The sequence below is a fragment of the Lissotriton vulgaris genome, chromosome 7, assembly GCF_964263255.1.
Source record: "Lissotriton vulgaris chromosome 7, aLisVul1.2, whole genome shotgun sequence".
NCBI classification, from domain to species: Eukaryota; Metazoa; Chordata; class Amphibia; order Caudata; family Salamandridae; genus Lissotriton; species Lissotriton vulgaris.
This window is the reverse complement of record NC_141695.1, coordinates 1,056,310,895-1,056,329,339: the sequence shown is the minus strand read 5'-3', so window position 1 is coordinate 1,056,329,339 and position 18,445 is coordinate 1,056,310,895.

The following is an 18,445-nucleotide window of genomic DNA, read 5'->3' as shown; positions in this document are numbered from 1 at the left end:
TTGATGTCATTGGTTGTGTGATTCTTTTCAAGAAAGTGCTCGGTAAGTTTGGTTGTAGTTTTTTTACACCTGATCGTACTCCGGTGTTCACAAATCCTCTGTTTAATTTTTCTGCAAGTCATGCCCACATATGCCAGGATGCATGGGTATTTTATCAGGTAGACTACGTTGGTGCTGTTACAGTTCATGTGGACACGCTGGTTCCACACTTGCCTTGGTTTCAGTGAGAGCGTTTTTATATTACAGGTCAGGTGCAGACACTGCAATTTCCACATTGATAATGTCCAACGACATTGATAAGGCCCCACGCCATGGTGACTGTTTGTGTTGTTTCTTGTCTGTTCTCCTTAGGGCGTGTGTTCACCAGGGAATCCTACAGAATTCTTGTTTTCTTGAAGGAAAAAATGGGTTTCTCCCAATGTAGATTGCCTGTATTTATAATAGACCATTAATAGGCCTGGTCATTAGATTGGAGGCTGTGTTATATGTCGTTGGACATGTCAATGGTATCCCTTCATCCTTCTGCACCTTTTCTTCCAGAAGTGCCTCCCTAGGTTAGTTGCGTGCCCTTTTCTGGCATTTGTTGAGGATCCTCTCAGGGTAGCCTCTGTTGGTGAGTTTGTTTGTGAGGTCTATTGCTTGACTGCGGTAATAGCTGATTTTGCTGCAGTTCCGGCGGAGCCTTAGATATTGGCCATACGGCAAATTCTCTCTTAGAGGTCTTGGATGGAAGCTCTCAAACCTGAGTAAGTTGTTCCTAGCACTTGGTTTGTGGTAGGTTTTAGTCTCTAAGTGGCCATTCTCCTTGGTGATTGTGACATCCAGGAATATCATAGTGTCAGGGTCAACAGTGTTAGTGAATCTTAGATTTTGGTCACAGGTGTTGATCCACATGGTAAAGTCAGTTTTTGTTCCCATGGGTCCTTGCAAGATGGCAAGGACCTAATCGATGTTATCTTTCCCAAAATACAATGTTTAAGGAAAAAGGGTTTTGGTCACTTAATATGAATCTTTCCTCGAATTTAAAAACATAAAAACATAGTAGACCTTTTTTATTGTACTATTTTTTTCACTTTATGTAGATACCAGAGGTCAATTAAACCGAGACAAGTATCTAAGCAATTTCTTAACAGTGTCCAGTTGCCCCAGAATAAAGTTTTCCCAGTGAAATATATCTGGCCAATTTTTAACCCTCTTTTTTTTACCTACACACACAAACAATAACCCGCTCCACTGTAATCAGGTGTCGCAGCACACCCGGATGGCATTCGGCTGTTCGGGTGGGACTCCGATGATGAAGCATGTCACCAACTAGGCTGGTGAGTGAGGGGTCTTCTAAAGAAAGGATTTCTTTCTTTCTTGCTCAACTTCTCCCGAAACTTTGAGACTCTTACAGGTCTCTTGGTGGTACTCCTTATACTGTAAGCATAAAACAACACCAAGGCCCCAGTAACAGCGTGCTCAAGGCTTGCCATTGGCTCATGGGATTCTGGGGAATGCTTGCAGGTACTTAATGGAGAACTACACCAATATCATAGTAACAGCAATAGTAGTTAATCCGTTGGTACAGGAGATGTGGGGAACACGTGCAGGGCTTCAAGCATAAGGGAAATTCCAGGTGCTGGGGAAGCATTGGTCATGAGGTCCCTGGGGAAGCATCAGTCATGAGGGTGCTGGGGAAACAGTAGCCATGAGGGATGCAAGGGGTGCATCAGTCATGAGGGAACTCAGGGAACAGTAGACATGCGGAATGCTGAGGTGCATCCGTCATGAAGGGAGTAAGCGAACACCAGTTATGAGGGAGGCTGGGGGAGCATAAGTCATGAACTTTATTTATTGAGTTTTATATAGCGCTGGCTAGACCCAGAGGTATCAGAGCGCTTTACATGAGGAACAAACATTGTTTCAGAACATGGTTACAAAGTTACATCAGTTAATGGAGCGTAGTTACAGGAATTACAGTAGTACAAAGGCATATCATAATCAAGAGGAGAAATAAATATATAGGAAAGGGGAGAGAAGAAAAGGGGAGAGAGGGAAGTAATAGGGGAGGTAGAGGAGAATAATGGAGGGAGGAGGTGGGGGAGGGTATAGGAGTCACAACGGGGAGACGAGGAAAAAAGGTGTCCGACGTCCAGCTGGGTCGGTAACGGCCGTGGGGTTAATCAGAGCCAAATTTCTCTATAGCTGCATGGGAATGATGGTGCAGCATCAGTCATGCATAATGCTGGGGTGCATCAGTTCTGGGGATGTTGGGGGTAATATGTTTGTTGGGGACGCATCAATCAGGGCTATCATAGCAGGCATAGGGCACGAGAGGGTAAAGAAACATGAGCCCTGTGTGCCTGACCACTACATAAAGCAACATGAGCCCTGTGTGCTAAAACCCTTCCTAAAGCAACATGAGCCCTGTGCGCTAGACCAATACGCAGAGTATGCAGGAGGGGGTTCTAACAGAGAGGGACCAATAGGGGGTTGTGACACTTTGGACCTCAATCACTGAATTTTTCCAATTTCACACAGACTCTGTATATAAGCAGACAACCCTTTGGGAGGCTTTCAAAGCTTTCATACAGGAGAAGGTCATTGCAAAACACGCCAGGGTCCTGAGAGAATTGGTGCATCTTGAGGTCGAATTAGCAGACCTAGAAGTCCAGATTGCTTCCCAACGCTTACATTCTCACCTACATGGACGGCTCAACAATATAGGGACCTAGCAGACAAGGAACTCCTGCATCTGGGCAAATAAGTGCTGGTTCAATATTATGGGGAGGGGTAGAGGCCAGACAGGACACTTGCCTGGTTTATCAGAAGGGAGAGGCACAGAACAATTGTAGATCACATTGCTAATGATATAGACATCACACTCACAGACATCGAGGACAAACTTTCAGAATTTGTGGAGTACCATACGCCACTGTATGCCTCTGGTGCATCATACCCTTGAGATGATATCATTACATACTTAGATGACGCTGCACTGGTTAGGGTAATGACTGATATAAGGAGTTCCTCCAGCATCCTCTATAAAAGATGTGGACATGGTACATTTTCTGGGATCTCCATTAACTGGGTCAAATCTTAATTATTCCTACTCACTGGCAGAACAGCTCCATGTCCATTGGAATACCCCTTGACTTGGGTGGTAGACTCTGTAAAATGCCGGGGCATAATCATCCACCTCTGTCCAGATCAAACCATTCAGGCTAATTGTGGCCCTGTCCGAGATAAAATAATGTATCTAATTTACACATGGCTGTTTCTCTCCTTGTCATTTGCAGGCCGGGAAGCCCTAATAAAAATGACTGTTCTTCTCAAGCTATCATACCTCTTTGTGAACATTCTCATACCCTTGGGTACCCATTTTTCTCGACCCTCAGAGCCCACCACACTACACTAATTTGGGCATGTAAATCAGCTCAAATAGCTTGGTACACCATGTTCCTACTGTATTAGAAAGGGGCTTCGAGACTCCTGACCCTGAGGTGTAACATCTGGCTGCACAATGCAATTTCGCTAAATTCTGGTACACTCAAGATGCTTGCTTTCCATATCTCACCATGGAGCATGACAAGACTGAAGACATACCCTCGCTGTTATCACTGAGGGGTTAAGACCCAACAGGAGGTAAAGGCAGTCACCACTACTCGTTGGGCATGGAAGACTTTGCACTGAAATGTTGGTGGGAAGTTCTTATATTCACTGGCACTTAAACTGCAGCAGAATCTGTTGCTTTCTCTTATGATAGAACTTACAGTACAGAATTCCCTGCCTCTGATGGCTCTGACAGAATTGGACCATTTATATCCAAGCTGGCATTTCTTCCCTAGCCCAATTCCACTCTGGAGGGGCCACCTCTGGGATAGACAACTTTATATATACACAACAATGCAACACCATTAAAGCTTACGGGATCCCCTAAAGAGCCACAGGACTTCCCCCCCCCCCCCCCCCCCACTGGCACAACTAACTAACTCACCTCGTTGGCATGGTGGGTCTCCAGATTATACACTAGCATAGCACAATAGCACCCTATTGGCAGTGTGAAGGTCAAATTGGCCCAGAAGTTAGATCGTGAGAGGCCCTACCAGTTGCCCATCGGACCTTTTGTTGCACCCAAACAAAGGTTATCTCGATGAATTACAGACACAAATGCTTCCACTACAAATTCCCTCACGGGGCATACATGGCATGGGCCCGGCAACACAGCATGGACCCCACCCACGCTCACCAATGGGCATGCTGTGGGTAGGACTGTGATGTCTTTTCACACTTAGCCTAGAGTCCCCATGTATACATAATTACTGGTACACATTCTGCAGAATATTGAGGACATGACAACACACCTAGTGAAAGCTGACCCCTGTGTTACTCTTCTGGGATATGTTGAAAAGATGCCACAGTCAGAACAGCACTTAACCACAATGTCCCTCTGGGCCAGTGGCCATGATCTGGGGAAAAGCTAGGGTACCTATAAGTACGGAGTGGCTATAGGACATGGAGAAATGCAATGATCATTCTATAATTTATGCCCTGAACAACCCCTTAAAATGAAGCCTAAAGATATATTTCAGACTTTTCAGATCATACCTAGCCAGCACTCAAAAGGAGAATATATGGATGAATAGAACGATGAGACACTAGAGTAAGGTGGATTCACCTTCTCTCACCCCTGCTCCAGGCCACCCAATCTGTTTATTGGATAGACATGTAGTCATGCACTGGGCAAAAAGTCACCTCTGCAACTGGATGACTAAGCCTTGATGAGGCCAGTTCACTGTCATTATGATTGTCCTGACACTTAGGACTTGATTATGATGTCAGGTGGACTCACGTCTGCCTGACACTGTTGCTTTCTTGGAACTGACCGACCTCTGGTTGGCGATCCCACACTGCTATTACAACGTGACTGCACATAGTGCGGCCTCATACTCCCATTTGCAGCTGTAGCTGTAAATTGGCGGTGGCACAAATGCCCATAGAGAAATTGAAGTTTCTGTTTATCCCTGCACCGCGTGGCAGGCACCTTAAAGTGCCTGCCACGTGGTGCAGGGATCAACAGGGGTGCTCTACAGGTGGCCCTTCAGCCCCCACCCGGAGGCAAATGGGGCCCTGCTAGCGGCCCCAAAGTCAGAAAGCCGGACTTGGAAAGTCTGTCGGAAACCGACATCGTAATCCCGATCGCACAAAAAATGTCTTTAGGGATTACAGCGAGGCCTCCGACTGGCCGAGAGGTTACTTGAGCCCATCAGAATCCAGCTGGAATCATCATTCAGTTTCACTTTTGACCGTACGCATTGTAATGCAGTTGTCGAAAGTGAAACCTATGATGTCGGCCGGGAAGCCTCCTACCAAAGGTTTGAGGCTTTCCAAAACTACATCATAATAGGGCCCTTAGTGTAATATTTTTAAAATCCGGATAATATGTCCTCATTACGACACTGCATTGGTCATGGGGCCAACCAACACATAGTCGGCGGTCCCGACCGCCTCATTAGGATGCGACCAAACACCATCCGGTCACATTATTACATTTTACTAAGGGAGCATGCTTTCGGCGATAAACCGGCTGTAATGCATGCTCCCACAGTAAAATGGGAGGTGCGGTTCATCCCTACACCTCGTGACAGGCACCTGAAGGTGCCTGCCATAAAGTGCAGGGATCAACAGGGGGGCACCATATGTGCCCCTCGGCCTCCAACTGGAGGCTGTGCATTCAAGGTGGCCCCAAAGATGTTTTCTGACATGGTTTCCATGTCAGACAGACCGGCATGGAAACCATGTCGGAAACCGTCATTGTGATCTCAAGGGCAGAAAGGCCCACCCTTGACATTACTAGACACATTCCAACTGGTGGACGGGTTCTCTGAGCCTGTCGGAAGCCAGTTGGAATGACCGGTCGGATTCCTTTCCCACCACCTCCATCAAAATTAGGTGGTCTGAAAGGATTCCAACCGGTGGATTATGATGTAGTTCGAAAGGCTCTGACCAGTGGTCAGAGTTTTCCGAACTGCATCGTAATCTGCCCCTTGGTATCATGTGAGTCTTTATTCATCACTACTTATCTACAGGCGTCCGAATTTGATTTTTTTCTTTTTCTTTTGTGTACTCTTTCGGAAAATAAACAATAAAATAAAAAAGCAAAGGTACATTCAGGATAAGTGGAAGAGATGTACACAATCACATCTGCACATGAGGCATGTCTGACTGTTAAAAAATGATCGTACATTCCAATGACCACCACCGTGCTTTACGAACCAATGATGTGCAATTAAAAAAGCAAAGAGAATCAGTAGTGCATGTGTACAGGTGATTGAAGGTGATGGGCACTGATACATCCAATTTTTGAGACTGAGACATATTTTTCATCATCAAACTTTGACCCAGAGCAATAGAGAGAAAGACAGAAAACAGATTCAAAGGGAAAATGGAGGGATGAAAAGGGACATGCAAGTGAGATATGAAGGGACAGAAAGTGTAGCTTAGCGGAAGAAAGGGGCATCATGTTTGCGGAGCCTGAGTCATGAAACTTGATGCAGGTCCCATTGGACATTTCTTCCGTTTTTGACAGATGCTATAAAGCATCTGGTTTTAAATATTAACAAACACATAAGCTCCAGGGAAAAAGGAAAATATGACAGCTATTGCCTTTGCCATCACCTAATAGAATTGTCATACAAGTTGCATCATTGTTTATGGGATGGTAGGCTTGCTTTAAATAAAAATCTTTACAAAACTGTGCTGCAGGAGTGCAATCTCCGAAAACCGAAGGGTATGGGTCATGAAACTCCCTCTGCCGTCCACTACCTCTTGTGACGGCCCCGGGCCTGAGGACGCATCAAGACTAGGCAGCCTAGCATTTGGCAGCGCCAGTGGCAGGTTCCTGAGAAAACCTAACCCGCTCCCTGCATGTGTTATTTTTTGTATACAATTTAAGCCATCCATGCACAGACCCAATTATATTTTAGGCCAGGAAGACACATACACCCCTAAGAAATGTTTGGGAAGTGTAAATGCCGTTTTCCCCCTAACTCTGCAACATAAACAAAACAGTGCACTGGAAGATTCTATGTTTAAGACCATTAACATAAACTTATTTTATTTGACTTTTCTCCTATAAACATACCTGAGAAAAAAGAACACTACATCTTTTATAAGGGAAAGAGGTGTGAGGTAACAAGCCCACCTTCTTTGTCCACAGTAACCCAGAGGGTTTGGCGAGCCGAAGTTTAGAAGTGCTGTCAATGTGTTTCTAGTCTCTGTGAAAATACCAAAGGTTGCTATTTACAACGGCGTCATGAAAAGAACGGCGGTTACATTTTCAAGTAGTGCACGCCTTTGTTTACTTGTGTTAGTAGAGCTCATTTATTTAATATTTAAATAACAATAAAGCTCAGTAGTTTTGGATTAATAGCAAATACCTGTCAACAAGTCAGACACTGGTTTTGCTTGCTTGGCAGGTGCTCAAACAACAGCATGGAAACCAATCTGTTCACTTCTGATATAGTGAGCACATGTTAACCATCAGGGAAGTAGCGTCAGAATAAAATTGGTATAATAATGAAACACAGCAGGGAAGAAGGCATAAACTATTAGATGGTCCAAGCGACCTCGCCGCTCGCCGCTGACATCTGAGTACGCACCTCAGTAATGCCGCTTCAGCCTTCCGAGGTCTGCGAATTGAGAACCATTAGGTGACAGCTTTCAGACAGGGGAAAGATCGCTCTTTAAAGATTAGCAGACACATGCATTGAAAGAAAAACCGGACGCAAACGGGCAGATTCTCAGAATCTGCCCCTTTGCGACCGGTATTTTTGCATTTGGGATGCATCATCCCAAATCAAAAATCGCTATTTAAGTAATCTCTAAATTGTGATTACTTAAATTGTGATTGCATTTAAGGAATCGCAAATTGAGATTCCTTAAATACAATGCATTAAAGTAAAAAATCAGCGATTTCGCTAATAGGGGGCACAAATTACCATGAAGTTGAACTTCATGGTAATTTGCAAAAACTTTGAAAATGCACTAAAGTGCATTTTTCAAAGTTTCATGTTGCGCACACACATGGCTTCAGGGCATGTGTGTGCGCAACATATGTGCACAGATCAATTTCAGGGGTGCAACAGGGTGTCTTTTTGACACCATAAAATTTGCTTGCTCAGTTTGCGAGGACCTATCGATACTCGCAAATTGGGCATGCAATTTCCCATTCGTTCCTATGGGCCTATAGGAATGAATGGGAAGCCATTGTATATTGGCTTTTTATAGCGCTTATCACCCAGTGGTCTCTGAGCGCTTGCCTTGGGAACCCGTCCTGGCTTTTCCCTGTGAGATAGCCCCTACAGGGCATCCACAAGGTGAAAGCAAGGCATCCCGCCGCGGGAGCCCGTTGTGGAGATTAAGCAAGCTTAATGCCCAGAGTTGCAGAGTGTGAACCCATGATTAGGTCAGGCACCGAAGCGAGAATTATCGAGTCCGTGGACATTTGAGCTCAAGACCCTGCCGCGTCGGGAATTGAACCCTGGTCCCGGGTCTGACCTCTGCTTCAGGGTCTGCCTGCTCTAACCAGTGAGCCACACTTCTTCCATATCTGCAACTCGCAATTTGCTTGTCGCAAATAAGAAATGTGTAGGAATCACTATTTTTACAGCAATTCCTACATGCATAGGCTTTTGCGAGTCCTTAATTGCGATTCCTTAATTATGGCAATTAAGGACACGCAAAATCCTACCTTGATGCATGTGCCTAAATGTTTGTTATTATAATTATAAAGTTAGTCGTAAGCTTGTAATGTGATTTTTAGGATCATGTTCCAGTTCAACTCAGAAATTACAAATATGTCTTTCTAGTGGCATACTTCTGTATTTATTAGGCCCAAGTGATTGGAAGCTGAGAAGGGTCTAACAAGAGCATGAGCACATGGACGGGTTAACTATAAGACACAAATGTGCAAACTGTAATTCATATTTCTGAGGGTACCGAATTATCCACAGGCATACCCGGGGCTTTAAGTGGGATGAGAAGGGAGGTGGCTGATGACATTAAGGGCGTGGCTTAAAACACATAAGCTAAAAATCTGTGCTTATCATAGTTTGCTGCCCGACTGGTACCTTGCTGCTTCTGTCATTGCATCCAGATGTATAATACAACAAGTAATGTTACACCTACAACAAGTCGGGACTATTGGTTTTATCCATGGCTGTTAGTTGCATAAGATAAATAAGCAACAACTACGGCTTCATTGTATATAACATTCAAAAGTGTTCAGTTCTGAAATGATGAGACTGTGAAAGAACTATAACGAGTCTCTTTGAAGTTACATCGAAGGTAATGAAGGATGGTACTGCTGCAAAGTTAAGATTTTTTTTTCACCCTAAGGGTGTGGGCTAAATTGGAGGGCCCGATAGGGACCGGAATCAGCACCTGCTTTTTAGAACTGCTGCTGATGTTGAGCCCCGGCAGGACCCGGCCCACTTAAAGCCCTTGGCATACTTCCAACAATATACATCTACTAAATATTTTTGTAAATGCACCATTGATCAAAATGTCATAGAGCACACATGCACGCAGCACAAACAATAAAATTAAGGAAGGTAAATATTTACTTGCAGGACATCCGGGGTTCGTGGAGGCAGTGCTTAAATTGAGCAGGTGGTTGTTAGACCTGGCACCTTGGCGTGAGTCTCCCTTCCACTTTTTGCTGATGTGCCTCCGATGTTTTGCTGGTTTTCCGATACTCAGGGCACTGCGCCACGGCTGATCCGTGCCGCAGTGCAAGTGCTCCCTACTGTAAATTGTATATACGATTGGTATTCCTGATTGGTGCATTGGATTTGCTGTCAGTCCCTAGTAGAGTGCACGAGAGAGTGCCGGGGCTTGTAAATGCCAATACTGCTGGTGGGCCTGCAGCGCTGGTTGCGCCACCCACCGAAGCAGCCGTAAAGATGTGTCTGGGAACTGCGACCGCAGAACCCGCGTGCGGTCTCGTACTGTCACGCTAGCTGGGCAAGTGTCCCCACTTGCCCGCACCGACCCTTCCCTTGACTGCATATTAGTCACCCCTATGGTAGGCCTGCGGGCAGGGTGCGTTGTAGGTGTAAGGTAGGACAAGCCCTGATGTGCGTGGCATGTCCTGGTAGTGACTTACAACGAAGACCGTATTTCACTGCTGAAGGCTACCTGCTCCGTTAGGCCAGACTGAGCTGCGAGGATTATTACCCCCTATAATCCCCGCAGGCTCAAGGAGCATGGTAGTGAGTCATGTTTAGTATGCCTGAACTCAGGATGATGAGATATTTCTTGTAGGCAAGTTTATTTCAATATCCCGGGTTTGCAAATGCTACTTTTAGAAAGTTAGCATTTGCTTGCCTAACCATTCCAGTTGCCTCTGCCAGTATGTGTATCCGACTGTCTGGGATGTGTGAGTGACAGGGCTGGAGGGATGACAGGTGGTGAATGCGCAGATTACACCTTAGTGGGAGGTAGGAGTGCCTCTTGACTCGAGCTGTCACTGTGCTCGGCCACCACAATGCTGGCTCCACCCCCCTGGGGAGCGGCGGATGACTCTGCCGGCACCTGGCCCAGGAAGGGCGAAGCCCCCATCAACAAGGTACTCTGGCCACCCCTGTCCGGACAATGCTGGCTCCACCTCCTGTGGGGCGTCTGATGCGCCTGCTCCTCACACTGAAAGCAGAAGCCGGAGCACACCCACCGGGGTACTCCAGAACTGAGAGTGGCTATGCAAAGGCCCCCCTGGCCTGCGAGAACAAAAGAATTGGCCTATAAAAGACGGAGCCCTGCTCCTTGAAAATTAGATTCGGTTTGGGCCACAGAAAGACTCTGCCCGACGAGAAGGACCGCGAGAGACAAGGAGGGGTGCTGACTCTTGCCTGTGTCTGGTGCCTTGCTGCTGAAGGAGAGATTAGAGAAAAGACTACGAGAAGACTTTTGCTTTACTTTGTGCCAAACTCTGCTGAAGAGATCTCCAAGGGCTTGCAACTGAACTTGCCCCCTGACCAGCGTCCCAGGACCAGTGGACGCTAACCCCTTGGAAGAAAGCGACTGCGGGTGCTGACCATCGCCGCAGTATCGACAAAGAGGAAGCTCCTCTAAGGCATCAACGTCATCCCGACCACCGTGACCGGGGCCCACAGCAACAGCGGAAGCAAAGCAAGGACCAGCCGCCGCTGGCCCGAACACCGTGACCGCAACTGCACAGGGAACCCGAGAGCAAAGGGAAGGAGGACCCGTCCGGTCTGAGCTCTCGAGGAGACTGCACAGCGAGTAGTCACTCACCTGCAAGGACGGGCAGTTGCCCTACGAGAATCCACAAGGTCGGTAACCTGCCCGACAGCCAGCTGTGAGCCCACAGCTGCATCGACATTTGGCTGGGTACGTCCTGCACTTGGGGACCGTACTGCCACTTGTTACCGCCGCACAGCCGCCGTCTCCAAGGTCGGAGCGGACGACGAGGAGAGGACCGTGCCGCCACAGAGCACCGCTGCCCCGGACGACCAGTGACCTGCTCGGCCGAAGAGCCGCAACGATCAGCGACCCCGGGAAGGCAACGCGACGTGGGACAGATCCCCTGGAAGCCGCCGGCTCCACAAAGAACTTTGGTTAACCCCGGCCTACGGGCCTCAAGAGAACTGCTATAAGAACTGTGGTAACCTGAATCAAGTATCCTGCAACCGTTTTCATAAAGCATATCGACTGTATTCACAAGCCTGCTTAAAATCTATATAAAGATATATATTTTTACAGAATACAGTCTGGTCTCGTTGTGTGGTGGGTTGGTTGTGAAGGTGTACTGTTGCAAGTGTTTAACCCTATGTGCCCCAAAGATTAGCCTGCGACTGCTTAAGCCACACTACCTAGAGGGTAAGCAGAGGTTGTCTGGAAGGTAACCCTCAGCCCTGACAAGGAAGAGAGAGTCCCTGCTTGTCGCTAGTGTTGCACTGCGCCAACTAGAGCCTCCCCCTTCCTACATTGGTGGCAGCGGTGGGATTTCGAATTTACACTTGCGATATCTATACCTGAGCTTCTGACCACTACACAAGGACTACGGTCCAGATACTTAGCCACAGACTTTGCTTTTTGAATTTTGCCGAAAGAAGATTCCGAGTGCAGGAGCCATGCCGGGCGCAAAGAGCCTGGATGGAGCAGAGTCCACGACCTCCGAGGTGTTGGAGGTAGAGTGGGACGCCGCAAAGCTGGACAAATACTCAAAGATGGAGCTGAAATTTTTCTGTAGGAAACTCAAAGTTCCGCACGCTGGCTGCAAGAACAAGCCGGAGCTCTACAAGGCCCTGAAAGCCTGGGTGGAGTCCCGAAAGACCCCGGAAGAGCAAGACGACCTCGCCGAGCAGAATGCAACGGAGGAGCAGAATGCGCTTGGGGATCTGATCGATCTCGAGCGGCAAGACAGCGAACACAGCTTGGGAAAAGGCCTGTCGCCAGAGGAGCTGGCGGACAGGAAGGAAACCCGGAATCACGAAAGAAAGTTGGCAGAATTGAAAATCCAGCTGGAGCTTGAAACGAAAAGAATGGCGCTGGAAGAGCGAAAGCACCAGATGGATTATGAGGTGAAAATGAGGGAGATAAGTCTCAAGGAGAGAGACTTAGATCGTCCTCCCTCTGGTGGCAGCACATCGCCAGTGCAGGTAGAGTCAAGAGTGCATATCCCGAAGGACGTAGTCAAGGAGTTCTTTAAGGGGGATGACATAGGACAATGGTTCAGGGCATACGAGGTAGCCATGTCCTCCCACCGGGTCCCTGACAAGGATTGGGGAGCGGGGTTGTGGGGAAGGTTCCTTAGCGAAGGGAGAGATACCTTGCTAGATTTGCCCGTTGAGAATCAGAGGTCCTATATCCACATGAAAGAAGCTTTGTTGAACAGGTACGGGCTTACCCCTGAAATGTATAGACAGAAGTTTAGGGGGTGTACTAAGCGGCCTGGGAATACGTATGTGGAGTATGTGACTTACTTTTGCAGAGCGCTGGATGGTTGGGTGAAAGGTAACAAAGTTAATGATTTTCAAGGTCTCTTTGATTTAATTGCATGGGAGCACTTGTCTGATCACTGTTTTCCTGAGTTACGCCAACACCTGATCGATAGCAAGCTGTCCAACCCGAGGAAGCTTGCTGAGGAGGCGGACCGCTGGCTCAGCACCAGGGTCCACAAGGGTCCCGTGGGAGATTCCGCCAAGAGTGGGCAGGGTCCCCAGCAGAAGAGTGGGGGGGACAAAGGGGGAAAACAGAAAGGGTTCCAAAAAGGCCCCCAAAGTAGTTCCCAAGGGAATCCGCAGCAGGGTTCTCAGCCTCCCCCACCCCCGAAGCAGAATGGGGCCCCGACAGGTAAACCTGTTCCAAAGGGGCCCTTCAATTGTTTCAAATGTGGCGAGCCTGGGCACATATCCAGTGACCCAAAGTGTCGCCTATTTGGAAAACCCGCACCCACTGGTGCTCCGCCCCGACAAGTGACTAGCGTTCACCTGGGAGAAGAAATGATGGTCCCGGGGGGTGGAGATCCTGTTCACATGACCCTGGTCTCGTTAGGAGACAGCGAGATGATCCCTACGAACTACCTGCCCTCTAACACTAAAAAATATGGGCAGGTGGTGATCATCAATGGTAAGGAAGCCGAGGCTCTTAGAGACACAGGAGCCAGTGTGACTGCAGTGAGGCAGCACCTGGTGTCTCAAGAGCAGGTTGTACCCCATGCCTACTGTAGGGTTATCAATTCTGATAATTCCGAGAGCCAGTGTCCGATGGCTCAAGTTCCCTTCGAGTGGGGGGGGGTCTCTGGTACTCTGCAGGTCTGTGTGAGAAAAACCATGCCTGTTGACTGTTTGCTAGGGAACGACTTGGAGCACTCCCCTTGGGAAAAGGTGGAGAAAACGACTCACCTGCGGATGGTGGGTCTGCCTGACTGGGCGTGCGTGACCACCCGGTCGATGGCAGCCAGTAGGGGTGATCGAGAGGTCCTGGGGCCTGAAGGAGAGGCCCAGGAACCGGCCTTAGGGAGAAGGCGCAGGGGGCGCGGGAAACCGGCCCCGGAAGTTCCTACGGTCCAGGAGGAGGCAGACCTTGAGGGGGATGCCCTGGAGCCTACAGGGGAACAGATCGCTGAACTGGGGGACCTGCCTGAGCTGACCCATTGGCAGCAAGAAGGAGGACCCTCCAGGGAGGAATTCTGCAGGGAGCAGAAAGAATGCCCTTCTCTCGTGGGTATGCGGCAGCAGGCTGCAGACCAGGCCAATGGTGTTCAGGCCAAAACACATTACGTGTACTGGGAGAACGACTTCCTGTATTCGGAGCCTAAGGCTGCTGAACCTGGGTCAGCCCGTGTGCTGGTGGTACCCCAGAAGTTCAGAGCCTTCCTACTGGGTCTGGCTCATGATGTGCCTTTAGCAGGACATTTGGGGATGGACAAGACCTATGACAGGCTTGTCACCCACTTTTACTGGCCCCAAATGCATAAGAGTTCAGATGCTTATTGCAGAACCTGTCCGACTTGCCAGGCAAGTGGGAAGACGGGAGGGAAGAACAAGGCTCCCCTCCAACCCTTCCCTGTGGTCGGTACGCCATTCCAGCGAGTGGGTATTGACATCGTTGGGCCTCTGGACCCCAAGACAGCCATGGGCAACAGGTTCATCCTGGTCTTGGTGGACCATGCCACCCGGTACCCTGAAGCCATTCCTCTGAGGACAGTGACGGCTCCCGTGGTGGGGCGTGCACTGATGGGAATTTTCTCACGAGTAGGATTCCCTCTAGAGGTAGTGAGCGACAGGGGGACCAATTTCATATCGAAGTATATGAAGTCCCTTTGGCAAGAGTGTGGCGTAACGTACAAGTTCACCACACCCTACCACCCCCAAGGTAACGGGTTGGTTGAAAGATTCAACCGAACCCTTAAAGGCATGATCATGGGCCTGGAAGGCCCGATGAGGCGTAAGTGGGACGTCCTCTTACCATGCCTGCTGTTTGCATATCGCGAGGTACCACAGAAGTCCCTAGGGTTCAGCCCCTTTGAACTGCTGTACGGTCACCCCGTGAGAGGACCACTGAGTTTGGTAAAGGAAGGCTGGGAGCAATCTCCCAGGAAACCTCCCCAGAATGTATATAGCTACATGCTGGCCTTCAGAAACCAAACCAGGCGCTTCAGACAACTTGCCGAGGCAAATCTGGAAGCGAGCCAGGAGGAAATGAAGCGGTGGTACGATCAGAATGCCACTCTGGTCGAGCTTCAGCCTGGACAGAAGGTGTATGTCTTGGCCCCAGTGGAGCCCTGTGCCCTTCAAGATAAGTGGACAGGTCCATTTGAGGTTGTGGAGCGGAAGAGCCCCGTGACATACTTGGTAGACATGAAGACACCCAGGAACCCTTTGCGGGTCCTACATGTCAACCGCCTCAAGCCCCACTTGCGAAGGTCCGAAGTGGGCATGTTGTTGGCAACCGATGACGGAATGGAAGAGGAGTCAGAGCCTCTACCGGACCTCTTGGTGGCCTGTGAGAAGGATGGGTCAGTGGATGGAGTTAACCTCTCACCCTCCCTGACCGCCGAACAACAGGAGGACTGCCGCCAGTTGCTGGGGCAGTTTCCAGACCTGTTCTCCCTGGTTCCGAGTGTCACAGATTGGTGCGTCCATGATGTGGACACTGGAGACAGCTTACCGGTGAAGCATAAGGCTTACCGGGTAACTGACAGGGTACGGGCCTGCATCAAGGAGGAGGTCTCCAAGATGCTTGCCCTCGGGGTGGTTGAGTCTTCCAGCAGTCCTTGGTCCAGCCCCGTGGTCTTGGTACCGAAGGCTGCTGCGCCGGGAGCCACACCCGAACTCCGGTTCTGTGTGGACTACAGAGGACTCAATTCAGTCACGAAGACTGACGCGCACCCCATCCCCAGAGCTGACGAGCTCATTGATCGGCTGGGGGCTGCCCGGTTTCTCAGCACGTTTGATTTGACGTCTGGGTACTGGCAGATCGCCTTGACCGATGGGGCAAAGGAGAGGTCGGCATTCTCTACACCAGATGGGCATTTCCAGTTCCGGGTTATGCCATTTGGAATGAAGAATGCCCCTGCCACCTTTCAGAGATTGGTCAACCAGGTGTTGGCTGGACTGGACGAGTTCAGTGCCGCCTACCTGGATGACATCGCGGTGTTCAGCGGCACCTGGCCCGAACACCTGCGACACCTCTGGGAAGTGTTGATGGCCCTGCGCAGAGCAGGCCTCACAATCAAGGCAAGCAAGTGCCAGATTGGGCAGGGTTCCGTGGTGTACTTGGGACACCAAGTTGGGAGTGGAAAGGTAGCCCCCTTGCAGCCCAAAATCGAAACCATCCTGGCTTGGGAACCCCCCAAGACCCAGACTGCAGTGAGAGCCTTCCTGGGGCTCACTGGGTATTACAGGAGGTTTGTCAAGGGCTATGGCACGATCGTGACCCCCTTGACAGAGCTGACTTCGAAGAAGCAGCCCAGGAATGTGATTTGGACTGACACCTGTCAGAAAGCTTTCGACACCCTGAAGACTGCCATGTGCACGGCGCCCGTGCTCCTGGCCCCAGATTTCTCCAAGGAGTTCATTGTGCAAACAGACGCTTCAGAGCATGGTGTAGGGGCTGTTCTTTCACAGATGACTGAGGAGGGCTTTGACCAACCCGTAGCCTTCATAAGTCGGAGGTTACTTCCACGGGAAAGTAGGTGGAGTGCAATAGAGCGTGAAGCATTTGCTGTGGTCTGGGCGCTGAAGAAGCTAAGACCCTACTTGTTTGGGTCTCACTTCCGAGTTCAGACGGACCACAGGCCCCTCAGATGGTTGATGCAAATGAGGGGTGAGAACCCGAAACTGTTGAGGTGGTCCATTTCTCTACAGAGTATGGACTTTACGGTGGAACACCGCCCTGGCACCGATCACGCCAACGCTGACGGTCTGTCCAGATTTTTCCGCCTTAGTGATGTGGAACCCCCTGGGGAAGGGTAGTTCCCCCCACATTTCAGCTGGAGGGGACACATGTTAGACCTGGCACCTTGGCGTGAGTCTCCCTTCCACTTTTTGCTGATGTGCCTCCGATGTTTTGCTGGTTTTCCGATACTCAGGGCACTGCGCCACGGCTGATCCGTGCCGCAGTGCAAGTGCTCCCTACTGTAAATTGTATATACGATTGGTATTCCTGATTGGTGCATTGGATTTGCTGTCAGTCCCTAGTAGAGTGCACGAGAGAGTGCCGGGGCTTGTAAATGCCAATACTGCTGGTGGGCCTGCAGCGCTGGTTGCGCCACCCACCGAAGCAGCCGTAAAGATGTGTCTGGGAACTGCGACCGCAGAACCCGCGTGCGGTCTCGTACTGTCACGCTAGCTGGGCAAGTGTCCCCACTTGCCCGCACCGACCCTTCCCTTGACTGCATATTAGTCACCCCTATGGTAGGCCTGCGGGCAGGGTGCGTTGTAGGTGTAAGGTAGGACAAGCCCTGATGTGCGTGGCATGTCCTGGTAGTGACTTACAACGAAGACCGTATTTCACTGCTGAAGGCTACCTGCTCCGTTAGGCCAGACTGAGCTGCGAGGATTATTACCCCCTATAATCCCCGCAGGCTCAAGGAGCATGGTAGTGAGTCATGTTTAGTATGCCTGAACTCAGGATGATGAGATATTTCTTGTAGGCAAGTTTATTTCAATATCCCGGGTTTGCAAATGCTACTTTTAGAAAGTTAGCATTTGCTTGCCTAACCATTCCAGTTGCCTCTGCCAGTATGTGTATCCGACTGTCTGGGATGTGTGAGTGACAGGGCTGGAGGGATGACAGGTGGTGAATGCGCAGATTACACCTTAGTGGGAGGTAGGAGTGCCTCTTGACTCGAGCTGTCACTGTGCTCGGCCACCACAATGCTGGCTCCACTCCCCTGGGGAGCGGCGGATGACTCTGCCGGCACCTGGCCCAGGAAGGGCGAAGCCCCCATCAACAAGGTACTCTGGCCACCCCTGTCCGGACAATGCTGGCTCCACCTCCTGTGGGGCGTCTGATGCGCCTGCTCCTCACACTGAAAGCAGAAGCCGGAGCACACCCACCGGGGTACTCCAGAACTGAGAGTGGCTATGCAAAGGCCCCCCTGGCCTGCGAGAACAAAAGAATTGGCCTATAAAAGACGGAGCCCTGCTCCTTGAAAATTAGATCCGGTTTGGGCCACAGAAAGACTCTGCCCGACGAGAAGGACCGCGAGAGACAAGGAGGGGTGCTGACTCTTGCCTGTGTCTGGTGCCTTGCTGCTGAAGGAGAGATTAGAGAAAAGACTACGAGAAGACTTTTGCTTTACTTTGTGCCAAACTCTGCTGAAGAGATCTCCAAGGGCTTGCAACTGAACTTGCCCCCTGACCAGCGTCCCAGGACCAGTGGACGCTAACCCCTTGGAAGAAAGCGACTGCGGGTGCTGACCATCGCCGCA